The sequence below is a fragment of the Anopheles merus genome, chromosome 2L (assembly GCF_017562075.2).
Source record: "Anopheles merus strain MAF chromosome 2L, AmerM5.1, whole genome shotgun sequence".
Lineage (NCBI taxonomy): Eukaryota > Metazoa > Arthropoda > Insecta > Diptera > Culicidae > Anopheles > Anopheles merus.
The window spans coordinates 38,986,249-38,999,420 of record NC_054083.1 but is presented as its reverse complement, the minus strand read 5'-3'; the positions used below and the strand labels follow the sequence as shown (position 1 = coordinate 38,999,420).

General features: G+C 45.7%; 2 protein-coding genes across 4 annotated transcripts in view; one reads left to right on the top strand and one right to left on the bottom strand.

Moving 5' to 3' along the window:
- Window positions 1-13,172, bottom strand: part of LOC121592152 — a 97,303-nt gene that overhangs the window by 22,298 nt on the left and 61,833 nt on the right. For all 3 annotated transcript variants that reach the window (XM_041913522.1, XM_041913525.1, XM_041913523.1), the window contains exon 3: window positions 9,351-9,396. The gene's annotated coding sequence lies outside the window, so the exon portion shown is untranslated. The remainder of the gene's footprint in view (window positions 1-9,350; window positions 9,397-13,172) is intronic.
- Window positions 1-13,172, top strand: part of LOC121592151 (HIV Tat-specific factor 1) — a 54,685-nt gene that overhangs the window by 34,252 nt on the left and 7,261 nt on the right. The window lies entirely within an intron of this gene.

Genomic DNA, 13,172 nt, shown 5'->3' with positions numbered 1-13,172 from the left:
TAGCCTCATTAACATCCCCATTCCTGACTGAATGTCTACGTTACTCTCGCTTAGCTATATCTGGTGATTGGTGTATAATCTTCCACCAGAACAATAATAGCAGCCTGAAGATGTGCGTCCATTTATCCCCATCCCACCCATCCCCCGGAGGCTGAAATACGAGCCCGAACGGAAGCTTCGTTTTCCGGATTTATCGGAAGCATTTCGTGATGCCTTGGCCGTGATGCGTATGTATTGCCGCCACGGTATTGCAGCCCTCGGAAGACGACAACATAACAGCTCCGAGGCGCAAGCAAACAAGTTTGGGGAAGGGCAGTTATGATAATAATCATAATTCATGCCCTTTTGCGTACTCCATCTTCTTCGTTTTCGGAGAGCAGGGTGGGATACCATCTCGGACATCCGAGGACGAACCGGCCTTTTTAATAATACGAGGCGTGTCCAGCGTGTACCAAAGAATGCGTTGCTACACGCAAAAAGACGCCACAGAAGAGAACCCGGGGCGGACACAAAAAGGCAGAAGGAATAAATTTCCCGTCAACGATTCCGGATTCCGGAGCGCGCGCGCTACGCTTAGCCGCGTGGAAGAATTGATTTGTTGTGGACTGTGTGCCTCCGGGAAAGTGAAATGTTCGGCATGACTCAATCCTGAATCGGTAGGAGCGCTGAAGAAGGTGAGGGGACGGTCAGTAGCATGGATGGAATGGCAGATTTGATTGAAGATCGAACTTCGTGTCGACTGGCTCGGACGGAAGTTTGTTTGGCTAAGTCGTGTGTGCTGCCCAATATTTTCCTCTAGTAATGACGGGAATGGGGAGTTTCGGGTTTTCGTGAATGAACTTGCCATCGCTTTGCCGGAGCTGATGGCGCCAGCAGCAGCAGCAGCATTGGTAGAAGCAACGCTCTGAATCCATCCATCTCGTGGTTGCGTGATCGAAGGAAATGAGATATTCCGGGGACCGGGGACACGGGAGGAATCGTCTGATTGACATGCTCGCACGAACTACTGGGGCGCTTGGGTTCAAAAGGGGGTGTAGTCCAGCTGGTCCAGCTTCCATTCCCGAACATGAGGGTTAATTACTTCAACGCTCGGTTAAAAATAGTTCATTCAATTTCTACTCTACTCCCCGATTCTTCAGAAAAGTTCCTGAACTGGAAAGAAAGGTCATCTAGCCAAGCAGATGGAGGAGGTTTCAGTTGCTTCTCCTTGCGTAGAAAGCTGATGCCACATGTAGAGAGGCATTTCTAATTGTCGATGAAAAAAAATCAAACAAACTGGTATAGTTCCAGAAATTAACCACACACCAGAAATGTGGGGCTGGGAAGAAGGAACACAAGCGGTCGTTGATTAGTTTGCCATTAGTATCATTTGTTGCGCAAATGCAAATAATGCCATGTTGTAAGTTTGTTGGTTTGCGGGATGCGTAACATTCAGGGATTGTCTCAAGATTGTGGCAATTCCAAATGCCCCGAACTCCTCCCCACGGCAACTAATTGGCCTACCGGGGGCCGGCCACAGGGTCAAATATTTGTCTTTATATTTGGCCTCAACAAACCGAACCCCAGACAATGGTAACGGTCCCAATCTTCTCGTCTTTGTAGCTCAGCTTGAACTGCTTGTTTTCAGGGTTTTTGGGGAATCGGATTCAACATCAGAGCCCGTAAGCAAATAGCCCAACTCTCCAAGCAGAGATGAAGGTTTTGGCGTTGCGAAGATTGGAGATTTATTTGTCGTGCCAAACAAATCGTGCCCACACACACACAAGCACATATTGGGAGAACCCCATGAAACTCCGCATCTCCGGTTTTGGGCATGTTTTATCAATTTAACAAAACCTCAATCTGATCAATACCGACCGATTGATGATGATGTGTGTGTGTGTGTGTGTGTGTGTGGATAGGAAGTTGTCGCAGAGCAGTAAAAATGGATTTTGTAGCTATGGATTCAGTCCACACATACGCGTCGTTGGCTTTGCATAAACGGATTTACTTTTAGACGAACACAAGCGTAGAGAGAACATGTTCTCGTATGTGTGCGTGTGTGTATTAGTTTGGAGCGAAAGGACACAAAAACTGTCCCACTTTCCAGTGGTCTAAGCGCCGGTGGTTCAGTAGCCTATAGTAGCCGGTCCAGTTGGTTTTTGTATGGTTCTCGTTCTCGCTTCATTATGCCGGAAAACGTTCGTTCTTGTGAAAAGTGCACGTGTTCCAATAAGCGATCCTTCCGGCATTTGCCTAGTTTTGCCTCCGAGTGTGTATGTGTTTGCTTGGAGCATGATTGCGTTTTCGGTTGCCATGAGTTGAGCGAAAAAATCGTCACAAAAAAGGGGATCTCTTCTGGACGAGGAATGTGTTGTTGCGTTTGATGCAACCGGTAGCTTTGCTTTGGTGGTATTTGTTCACAGCGCAACAAACGGTGGACAAAAAAAGGAACAGATGACATACGTTCCTATCGCGAGGGTTTTTGTGCAGGTTCTTCATTTCGTTTGTCTATCTCGTGGAGGTACGGTTTTTCCCCTGAGCGTGAATGGCCGGCTGCCCGCATTTCTGTGCTTTGCTTCAGAACACAAACTGACCGGCAGCAGGGAAATGTATGCCGCGCACCTACCTCACTGGACCACTTGCAAACGAGAAGACCCGTTGATGCTACACATCAGTCAAGCGACCACTGGCAAAAAGTGGTTCATCATCTGCCATCTGGATTAGCAGCGCAGAAAAGACATCCAACGGGCATGGACGTGAGCATTGGCACATCCTCTGAATGTTTCTGCAGGAGGAAGGGACCTCATCCCAACCAACCAACAGTGCACACTTCCCCCCTAGAAGCTGTTTTTAGTACAAGTGTTCGATCCGAGGTTTGTACACGGTTGAGTTTATTGGACTCTCTATCTCTCTTTCTCTCGGTCTAGCTCTCTCCGTGTTAGCGAGTTTAGTTGCCCGACCAACATCCGGAGCACGGAAGCAATCGACTCGTCCGTTTCGGTGTGTTAGGCCTGTTCCGGACTTCCTGTCCCGTGCGCCCTGCGTTTTGCCGCGGTTGCTACTCTCGGTACACGATAATTGCGCGCTTTTGTTCGTGCCTATGTGTGTTATCCTGTCCCTCCAACAACTGGACAAAACCGGAGGGCAATGGAGATTCCCGGATTACACACACACAACACTGGTGATGAGGGTGGTTGAATACTGTGATGGGATTTGTTTCCGGAGCCACTGAGGGTGAGTTTGTGCGTTCGTGTGTTATCGTCGGGTGCTTTAAGCCGCTGTAATCCTCCAACGATCCAGCGATTGTTTGCTGCTACTACTACCATCACCAACAGCCCGGTGTTTCGGGTTGTGGTTTTCGTGGTACCACTGAAGGTGTGTCTTCTTATCGCGGTCTAATGGTTTGCAGGCAGAGAGGCAGCGGCAACTGTTAGGTGGGATGAATCGGCTCGGAAGCAATTGGTTTGAAAAGCTTCTCCCTTTACCTAATATGACCATTTGCAGTTGTTTTGTGTTGGGCTGGGTTAGGCACGAGGCTTTCGTTTGCGCTCGTGCCTTCACTTATTAGTGAATAGAATGGGACAAAAGGGCTTCTTTTGTCGGTTTAGTGGTTTTAATAGGCTTTGTGTGCGAGACGGATCCACCGGAAGCTTCTACAACCTGTGACAAATGTTTGGCAGACTCTGGCAAAGGCCTGAAGTATTTTACCCCAATCACGAGCCTAATCCTTTGGAAACGAGTGACACAGGTATTCGCTGTCTATTCATCAATAGCTAATAGGAAAGCTGTATGCAAATTAGAATATCGGGTGGCTTTTTGTGACTAAAAAGATTCTTCAATCGTAATATAGAAATTATTGGGAACTTTTAACACTGTTGGTTTCTTAAATCTCTAAGTGCGATTAAAATAATTGTTCATAAATATTTGGAGAATATTCTGAAGCATCCTCTGGAATCATTCGAGAAGATAAAAGGACTTGAGTCACGAATCTGATATTTTGATTTAGATCCATAAGATTCATTAATCTCTGATATACTTTTATTTGGTCTTACGAAGATCTATGAGCGTTTAAGGTTGTAGAATCTTTTTACTTTTTCATGACCCACATTCATGAATTTAACTTCTTTCAGTCATGAATCTGAATCCGATTTGCATAACATTTTTATTCATATTTCGCTTCGTTCCTCCGTAGATGTAGTGCTTGCAAAAAAGCGGCCTTTTTAGCGCAGTTTTATTGAATACTCTTCCAGATAGTTCAAACATACTTTCAAGTCGCATTTTGTTTTGCATCCATAATCCTGTGATTGCTCTAATAATTATTTAAACTATCAAATATTTCCCATAAAGCACCTGCCCTCCTTATCCGGGCACTAATTGGTGCCTGTGGTTTGCAACCCGCACATTACAGTAATGTTCATTATACCCATCAGCTGTGTTTACTTTCGTGAGTGAGTGAGTGAGTAATTAACCTGCATCTCTGTAAACACACCCAGCACGGTTCCTGTGTGCTTCGTATACGGTACCACAACACTGAACTGCACTGGTTAAAGTAAACATAAATGACAATTTGGTACACAAACAAAAAAAAAATCAATGAAAAATGCCCGTGTGTTGTGCATGCATGCAAGTGTACCGTGCGGCGGGTCTGTCACACTTGCCAAATGCTGACCAAACACTCATTAGCACCATTGGACAGGGTAACAAATATATTTAAATGGCACCCGCCGTCCGTCCGCCGGTATGAGATATGGATTTTTTATTGGGCATTAATATGCAACACACTACTGCCCCTTGGTGCGATGAGTCAGATGCACCCCGTTGGGGTTTTAAAAAGGTGGCGCAAAGATGCGCAACTGATGGGAACTGAAATTGAAAATTCTCGCAAATTATCACGGTACAGAAGTGTTTTTTTTGTTGCTATTTCAACGATGCACTTGTTCATGTTTCATGGTTAGCCAATCGAGAGTTGCCCTTTTTGGCACCACGGCCGGCCAAGGATGACATCAGCGCGGGTGCGCGCGTTTGGCATTTCGATAAACGTTTAATAGGCGCATCTGATATTTATGTTATGTGCCGTTTAGTGTGCGCTGTCAAAAAATGATGACAATCACCCCGCGCTTACGGTGGTATGATAAGTGCCTTCCGGTGGTGTCGGCCGAAGTTGATCTTGCGGCGGGACTTGGTGGTCATAACGGAACAGAAAGAGATAAAAAAGACGAAATGACAGCATCGTTTCGTTAAGTAGAAGGTCGCATTTAATTTGGAAAGCATAAACTAAGGTGGCAAGATGGGCAAGAATGTACTTTTTTTTGCTGAAATGCAATATCGATTCGAATGCTGTAAAATGGGAGGGTTAAGAGGACTTCTCGAGCTGTGATGACGGTGAAAGCTACCTTTTAATGGTTGTTTGATTGGTTGTGGGTATCTTTAAATGAGATTCGTTCTTTGATGACCCCGGGTTGTATTGGGTTGCAATTTCAGGCACTTTATTCGGTGTAAAAAGAATAATTTCATTAATCAATATCACCTCGTGATCGTCTTTAATCACAAAGTTGAAGATGATGAGGAATTTACGACCACGAACAGGTTCTCCTTCATACAGTGTCATTTGAACTTCAAACTTGGGAAGTGATAAAACTGGATTTCTGGTTTTGTTTCTACTGTTTTTTTTGTTACCACATTGACTTTCTGGGGAATTCCACCCACTAGCGATGCACACCTTTTTGTCGACACCTTCCCGTGCCTGTCATAATGGACGGTTCCGAAGCCGGCCGGAACTTGCGGTGTGTGACATCGGGCGGCTTGAAGTAAAACCTTGGGACGGGCGGCACATTGCAAAGTGTGACATAATTCACTGTCCAACACCTTCTGCACGGCCGCATCGTGGTTGGCCAACACACCACCAGGCTCAAAATCAAACAGGTTTTCTCCGGTACTCTGCGTTCCGTTTCGTTGCGGGCGTAACTGCCAAACAGTTTTCAGCGGCTGCCAAAATGAATTAGCGCATCGGCGGGGTGATCCGCGTGTGTGCTGCTTTATTTAGCCTTCGTGCGGTTTTCCCCCCCTAGGCCGCCGTGCGGCGTGTGTGGGAGTTCTGGGCGTGGGAAGACTCACGACACACACACACAGCTGGGACCGATAGACAGACAGACAGTGGTTGAGTGCGTGGTTGTGGTGCATTATTGCATCACTCGCGCTGCATAAGTGCATTTGCACAGAGACCAGCAGCGGGCGTGAAAAATGATTCAAATGAATGAATTTAGGGTTTTTGAGGGTTGGGGTCTGCCAGCAACCACAGCGGCGTCATCATGCGAGGCAGTATCCGGCCCCGAACGAAAGCACTGTGGGAAACGAACGATCGAATAACGTGTGGAGGAGGCGTTTGGTATGACCGATAAATTTGCGATGATCTCGCATTCAATTCCCGAAACGGCGCCAGCCAGCCGGTGTGTGTGTGTGTGTGCTTTGGTGTGGTTGATTTGTATGCACCACATCTGTATGCAGTACAGGATGCAGGCAATGATCGTACAGCAACAACAGCTCAACTCGATCGCAGCCGGTGGTCGATACATTGGTACATCTTTGCACCCACAAAACATCTCCCAATTCCCAAAAGGTGGGCTAGTTTAATGTGTATCGTATGCAAACGATCAACAGCTTTGGTGGTTTTTATAGCGATAGTTTGCTTACAAATTTGACTCGATACGACCGTGTCAGATGCTCAATGTTGGTTGGTTTCTGAGCGGAATATTTAAGAGAGTCATTAAGAGACCTAGGAGGGTTAAGTTGGAGATAAAATTAAACATCAGCAAAGTATCGAATAAACATTGTAATTTGTTAAAGAGGTGGTCACTTTGAATTCCTGTTTCAACCTTCATATTGTTGAAGTATTAAATAAAAAACGTTTGTAGAGTTTATTTTACCATTATTAAACAGCAGCACAAATGCAAAAAAAATATTGTAAAAATGCAGAGGCAAGCAACGAAGTAGCGTAATTAAGTTATACAACCTACAGTCGACCTCATTCTGATACAATTGCTTTGTCCTGACCCTCAAGCTATTTTAGCTTGTTTTTCCATTTTGACTCCCAACAAAACGGAAAGAGGAAAGCGTGCTTACCCCGGAGATGCTTGCATTTTTATTTATCTCCTCGTAAAGGATTGTAATGCTAAACCCTCGGCCAGTAGCTGTCTCCGGAAAGGTTACACCCACCGTCTGCAACACAAGCTAATTTGTCTTTCATCGTTTTGAAAAACATAGCCTCTGCTCAAGTGGTGCAACAGTGCAACAGTAGCAGACATTAGAGCTCGTCGCATAAATTGTTCACCAGCCAAGCAGTAACATCATCATCATCATCATCATCATTGTTGCCGTTGCAGCGCTACTGCCGTGTGCATTTTGCGACTTGCGACTCAAGGACGCAGTACGGCAGTGCAAACGAGAGCTTCCTTTTTGCTCCGTTCCATCTGCAACAAACGCCCTTGCCCTTTTCAAATGCAACCTAATCATTATCCGATCGATCATCCGTAGCCGGGTTGCGCTCCGGGAAACCAAACCACTCCATACAGCAGCATCAACGCTGCTGGCTTCTCTGGTGTGTGCAATTGAAGGAAAAGCGAAGTGGTTTTTTTGCAATATTTGTTATCGCTTTGCTTTTCGCTTTGATCCGCTTTAGATTGCCTTTTCCTCCGTTTGGGTGGGAGTGGAAAACACACATCGAGTGACCTATAGCGAGCAAGGTCGAAGGAAGGGCTAGAAAAATGGACACAAAATTGCCCTTTTGCTCTTAGATGCAACGAAGGAAATGGAACACCACACACTGCTCTACTGGCTGATGACAAACGATCAACGGTTAATAACTGGGTGAAGTGTCTGTAGTTTACTCCCATTCCCGAGTGTCGTACTTGTTACAGTCCCTTATCCTTCAACACAGTGTCCTGACAAACCATCGTACAAGGCTGAACAAAGACGAGATCAAAATACAGAGGCTAATGTTATGTTTCCGTGCAGCAGTCCAGCCCGGCAGCGGTTATCCATTCCATTGTGCTGCTGAATGGGTTTTCTATTCCAAAAAGCACCACCACAGTTTCAGCAGTAATCACCTCCAACAGCAGTGGCCATCATAAAGCCGTGCGTGCGCTACTGCAAAATCACGTTCCGAAAATGGCAAATATGGTTGTGGTTTTTCTGATAGCGGCACCGCCGCAACACATCCCAGCTGTTGATATCTAAATCTAAATCCTTAAATTTATAAACACGCCATCATCGCGCACGCAAATCGTTAAAATGTCGATTCGCATTCGCACACGGGGGCCACATTTTTTGCATTCTTTTACACACCCTGCCTTTCCTCTCCGTCGCTGGGTAGGATTATTATCCATTTTGTTCCTTCCATTGCTGAATGCTGCAACAAGGGAGCGCGTCTTCCCGCAAGTGTGTTACTTCCACGGGTAAAACTTCAACCAGAAATGATTCGCGCAACATTTTTGTTAGTGCTTTTTATGGTCCATTTTTGCACCTTTTTTCGCAGCATCCAAAATAGCACATCAAGCACATCATTAAAAAAAAAAATCAGATGGGATGGACGCCCCCCAATGGAGAAGCGCTCAAACAGTGTCAAACAGCGAATGAAAGCGAGACTTTGCACGGTGAATTGCTTGGTGTGTGTGTGGAATATGAAATGGTGATTATTATCGGGGATTTGGTCGCCATTTTTATTGCCACTTTGTCACCCCTCCGTGTGCTGGCCAGACCCTGAAGACATAGTTGGGCCTGGCCAGCATAAACACCAAAAAGCCCAGAACGAAACGAGCAGCATCACTGGGACTGTGGCGAATGGAAAAATCCGCAAAAAAAAACCCGAGAGGATGATAAAATTGAATTTAAATAACCTTCAAAGCGTAAATGCTGCTAGAGCGCTGCACTGAATTGCAGTTTTTGAACAGTGGAGGAAAAAAGGAAACAAAAATGAAGTTAAACAGCCACCTAGCCGAGAAGCGCCTGTGCCTGCGATGGTATTAAATGTTTAATTATCTTCCTGCACGGCGCACTCGTGCTTCGTTGCTTTTAATTATTTCATAATAAAAAAAAACGACACCTCACTCCTCCGTCGTCTGGAAAGCCTCTATTTATTGGTAATCAAGGGCAAGGGAAGGGCAGAAAACAAGCACCAACAGCCTGGGACGATCATTGATCAATATTTCACCTCGTTTTATGCACAAAAAGGCGACGCCGCCTGGTGGTGGTGTACGTTTTGCGGCATTCGGAATTAATTTCCGATCGGTGCGTTATGTGTTTTTGGCGAGATGGAGGGAGGAAAAGGTGTTTAATGTTTCCGGTTTGGCGCCTTTTTCCGTTCTTTTGCTTACCTGCTTATAGACTTCAAAACAGGCTGATACACCGTAAACGATAAGTCTGCAATGGGAAGAGAAAAAGTGTGATTAACATTTTATGGCTCTTTATTGAATCAAAACCATTAAGGATATAAGATGTTAAAGCTAGTTACATTAAAAATAAGAACCAGCGTTTTGCACAATGCACAAATTAAGAATAAAAGCTGCTCATGCAAGCTTGGAATTCCCTTTTCCAAGTGTTGGAATGAACTCGCACGCATCGCAGGACGAGGAGAACGGGCGCACGGTCGCTAATCGTGTCACGGCTCATTAGGTATGCATTTGGCCGTAATGAGGCGCGATATGATCCTCCGACCACACTGCCCCTTGTCGGCGTCGTCTCTCGTCACACTTGCAGCGGAATGAAGCAGAAGCAGAACAGACAAAACGGGGAAACGAGTGCATTTGGCTATTAATATTTCCCCGCCTCTGCATCTCTGCAGTTGCCGTTTCCGCAGGTCGCAGTAATATCTCGACCATATTTTTATATAGTTGCCGTCTCTGTTGCGCGACTATTTGCTGTAAATTTGCTAACCTCCCCCCCAGATAAAGCAGCCGGAGATTACCACTGGAGCACTGGAGCTTAATGTACGATTATGGGACCTGCCAGTGCACATTTTCCCTTTTCCGTTCGCTCGTGGCTGATGCTACAAAATAGTTATCTTTTGGCCGTTTATTACTATTTTATTGTGTGGCTTATCTCGCGCGCTATTTCTGCGCTGAAGTGAAGGCCGCGGCAAGTGCGCTTTAATTTACATTTCACGGGGGATGCATTTGTATGCATTTATATGTGCTTGCACACGCACATTGGGGGAAAATCACACTTTATTTGCAGTATGAATTGGAGTTTGAATCATTTCAAAACCTACACCAGTTGCTCTGCGTTCCCCTTTTTTGGGGAGTCACACTGGTTGGTGGGACGATAAATCATAATTAACTGAGCTCGTACCCGTATCCCGGTGCCGTTTTACCTATACCGATCGATCCGGTATCGCCCTCTCTGCCGGGTGTGTGTGTGTGTCGTTTATCTCATCCCAAAACTGGAATATCGTGGAATGGCTTGGATGTGTGTGTGTGTGTGCTAAGCTAAATAATTTCCACCATCCACCTGAGCTGGTGGGTTTGATTTTCGCTATGGCTAGGAGCTGCGTGTAGCACATTCCTCACACCCAGTGGAGATGATTTATGATTTATAACGGATATGTTCGTTTGTTGTCCGTACGGTTGTTTGTGTTTTGACAAATTTCGGCCGCTTGACGGCCGTTTGGCCTGCAGAAAGCGCGTGTTACTTTTACTCTGTTTGCGTTGCTGTTGCAACAACAGACGTGCTCGTTGGATAAACAGTGGTCTAAGATGGTTAGCGCTAGCTATCCGGCTAATGGATTCGAGATGAGCATTAGAACGATTCGGGAGAATCACATTTTTTCATGATAATGAACCAATGTTTTTTTGTGTGCAGCAATTTTATGCGGATGGGATCTAAAAATGAATTCCCACGAGCGGGGAAATTGAATTCGAATAAAACATGACCCTAAATATGTTCACAGAAGCGTCGTGTTTACAGGGAATTTGAATGTTGAGGCATCTCGGTTAAGGCTATTGTTTTCGTTCCATTAATATTCCCGCGAATCGAATGCATAATTATTTCCGCTTCATTTCATTTATTCTCATCCATCAGAAGGATTTTGTTGTTGTGAATAATAAATACAATTCTTTGTAAGTTATTTATACCGCGCATGACATCCCGTGGGTAGGTGGATGGTTTGCGATGGCTTCTACTAAATGAAAAGCAATGATTGATTTCACCGTTTAATACTCCAATTGAATCTGCTAAAAATAAAATGACAACTAAAAGCCACTGTTTGATCTGTTTTCTCATTAGTTAATTTAGCCACAGTTTCCTCCAGATCGTGTTCCGTCAAGGGAATCGGGGAACAGGAAGTTGGAGGCAGCGCTACCGTTAGATTTTTCTCTTATTTAATACAAACTTCTTCCCTCAACAGACTCCACCTCAAGTCATATAGGCGCTCCTTTCCATTTGGCTGGGCCCTCATATTGTCTGTACGCTTTTCGCTGATCATTTCTGCGTTCCCTCAGGGAGCAGCAGCAGCAGCAGAAAGCACGAGCACCAGTGAACAACACTGTGGTAGCGCATAGAATAGAATTTTTTAAAGCAATATTTTCCTAACCCACATTTTGGCGGGGGGTTTTTTAGCTCCATTTTTTGTGTGTGTTTGTGAAAAGAAACATTCACGGAAAGCGCAATTCCTCCAGCGGCAGATTCGCTGCCCGCGCAACACACACACACACACACACACCCACACACACACACACACACACACACACACACACACACACACACACACACACACACACACACACACACACACACACACACACACACACTACCATATGTATCCCTCGGGGGTTTCAAGCGACGGTATGACGGCATGTAAAGTTTTTATCCGCGCTGTATGCTCCGTCCGGAAGTGAAGAACGTAAAAAAAGTGTCTGGAAATAGCGGACATGAACCAAAAACACACACACACACAAGAGTACAATGGCTCAGAGTGGTTGGATGATAAAAATTGTTATTTTACTCACATTTCACTCAGCCACCGGGGTGGGAGATTTACAGAGAAAATACACACACATACACCAACTAATAGTAGAGAGATGGGTAAAGTTTGTGACGATCAGGGAATATTTACTTAACTAATCTAACTTCAACGTGTCGTCTGCAGAAATTGGGACAACATTTGAGAGCGATTTTCTTCCGCTTTTAATGAAGGAAAGGACACAGCCTGCTTCGATTGCCTGTGGCAGCTTATGTTTGTTTATCTCCCAGGTCCCACGTCAATCGTCCGGCCTGCTGTGTTCACCTGTGCGCAAACATCACCAAATATCATCCTCTCTCTTTGTCCCATTGCCACGTGTGTGGCTACATTTCCAGTCTATCATTTGTGACTGGCCCGATGTTTCCTCTCTCTATATGGCAATAATTGATGGAAAACATAACCTCCTCCTCCCCACAAACGGCTGCTGATGGTCATTACGGTAAAGTGTCGATAATTAAATTTCAATACCATATTTTGCGTGCCATACCACGTGTGGAGTTTCAGCATAAATTCCATGGTCTGTTTTCACCGCTGGAAACGCTTAACCGGGAGGCGGATGGCAATAAAATTCGATCACCTTCGGGTGAGTTTCGTGTGCCTGTGTGCCATTTCGAAATGACCGCGATGACACGATGTGTGGTACGAAGACCACCGGCACTGCGCGTCGCTTGTGGCCAATGTTCACGGTTTGGCTGCGCACTATCGCTGGGCGCTGTGTTCTTATCGATCGAGCTGGGAAGTGGGAAATGTCCCCACCGTCCCATCCTCCCATTCTCCCACCCCACACACACACACACGATGGAGAGGCGCTTTTCCAACCGTTTGTTGATTTCAATAATTTTCAATGCGCATACGCGAATAATACGCACGAAAAGGACTGTGGCGGGCCGTGGCGGCGCTGTTCCGAGGACCCCTCCAGGGACCTCGGGTGCGCTGATGATGATTTGCATGATTGCTTGATTGTGCAGAGGCCGCGCGATGTGCGATGAAAGGTAGTCTTTAATGAGTGCTCTGGATATTCCCGTGCTTGGAACGCTAAACATAGCGCCCGCGTGTAACACGGCTGCAGTAGTGGGTTGGTGAGCAAACCGGGGGAGGGTTTGGGTGAAGGGGGTCCCGTACCACCACGGACAGGCTTTCAATTTTATTGACTGCTTTCTTCTGCACTCTCACTCCCTCG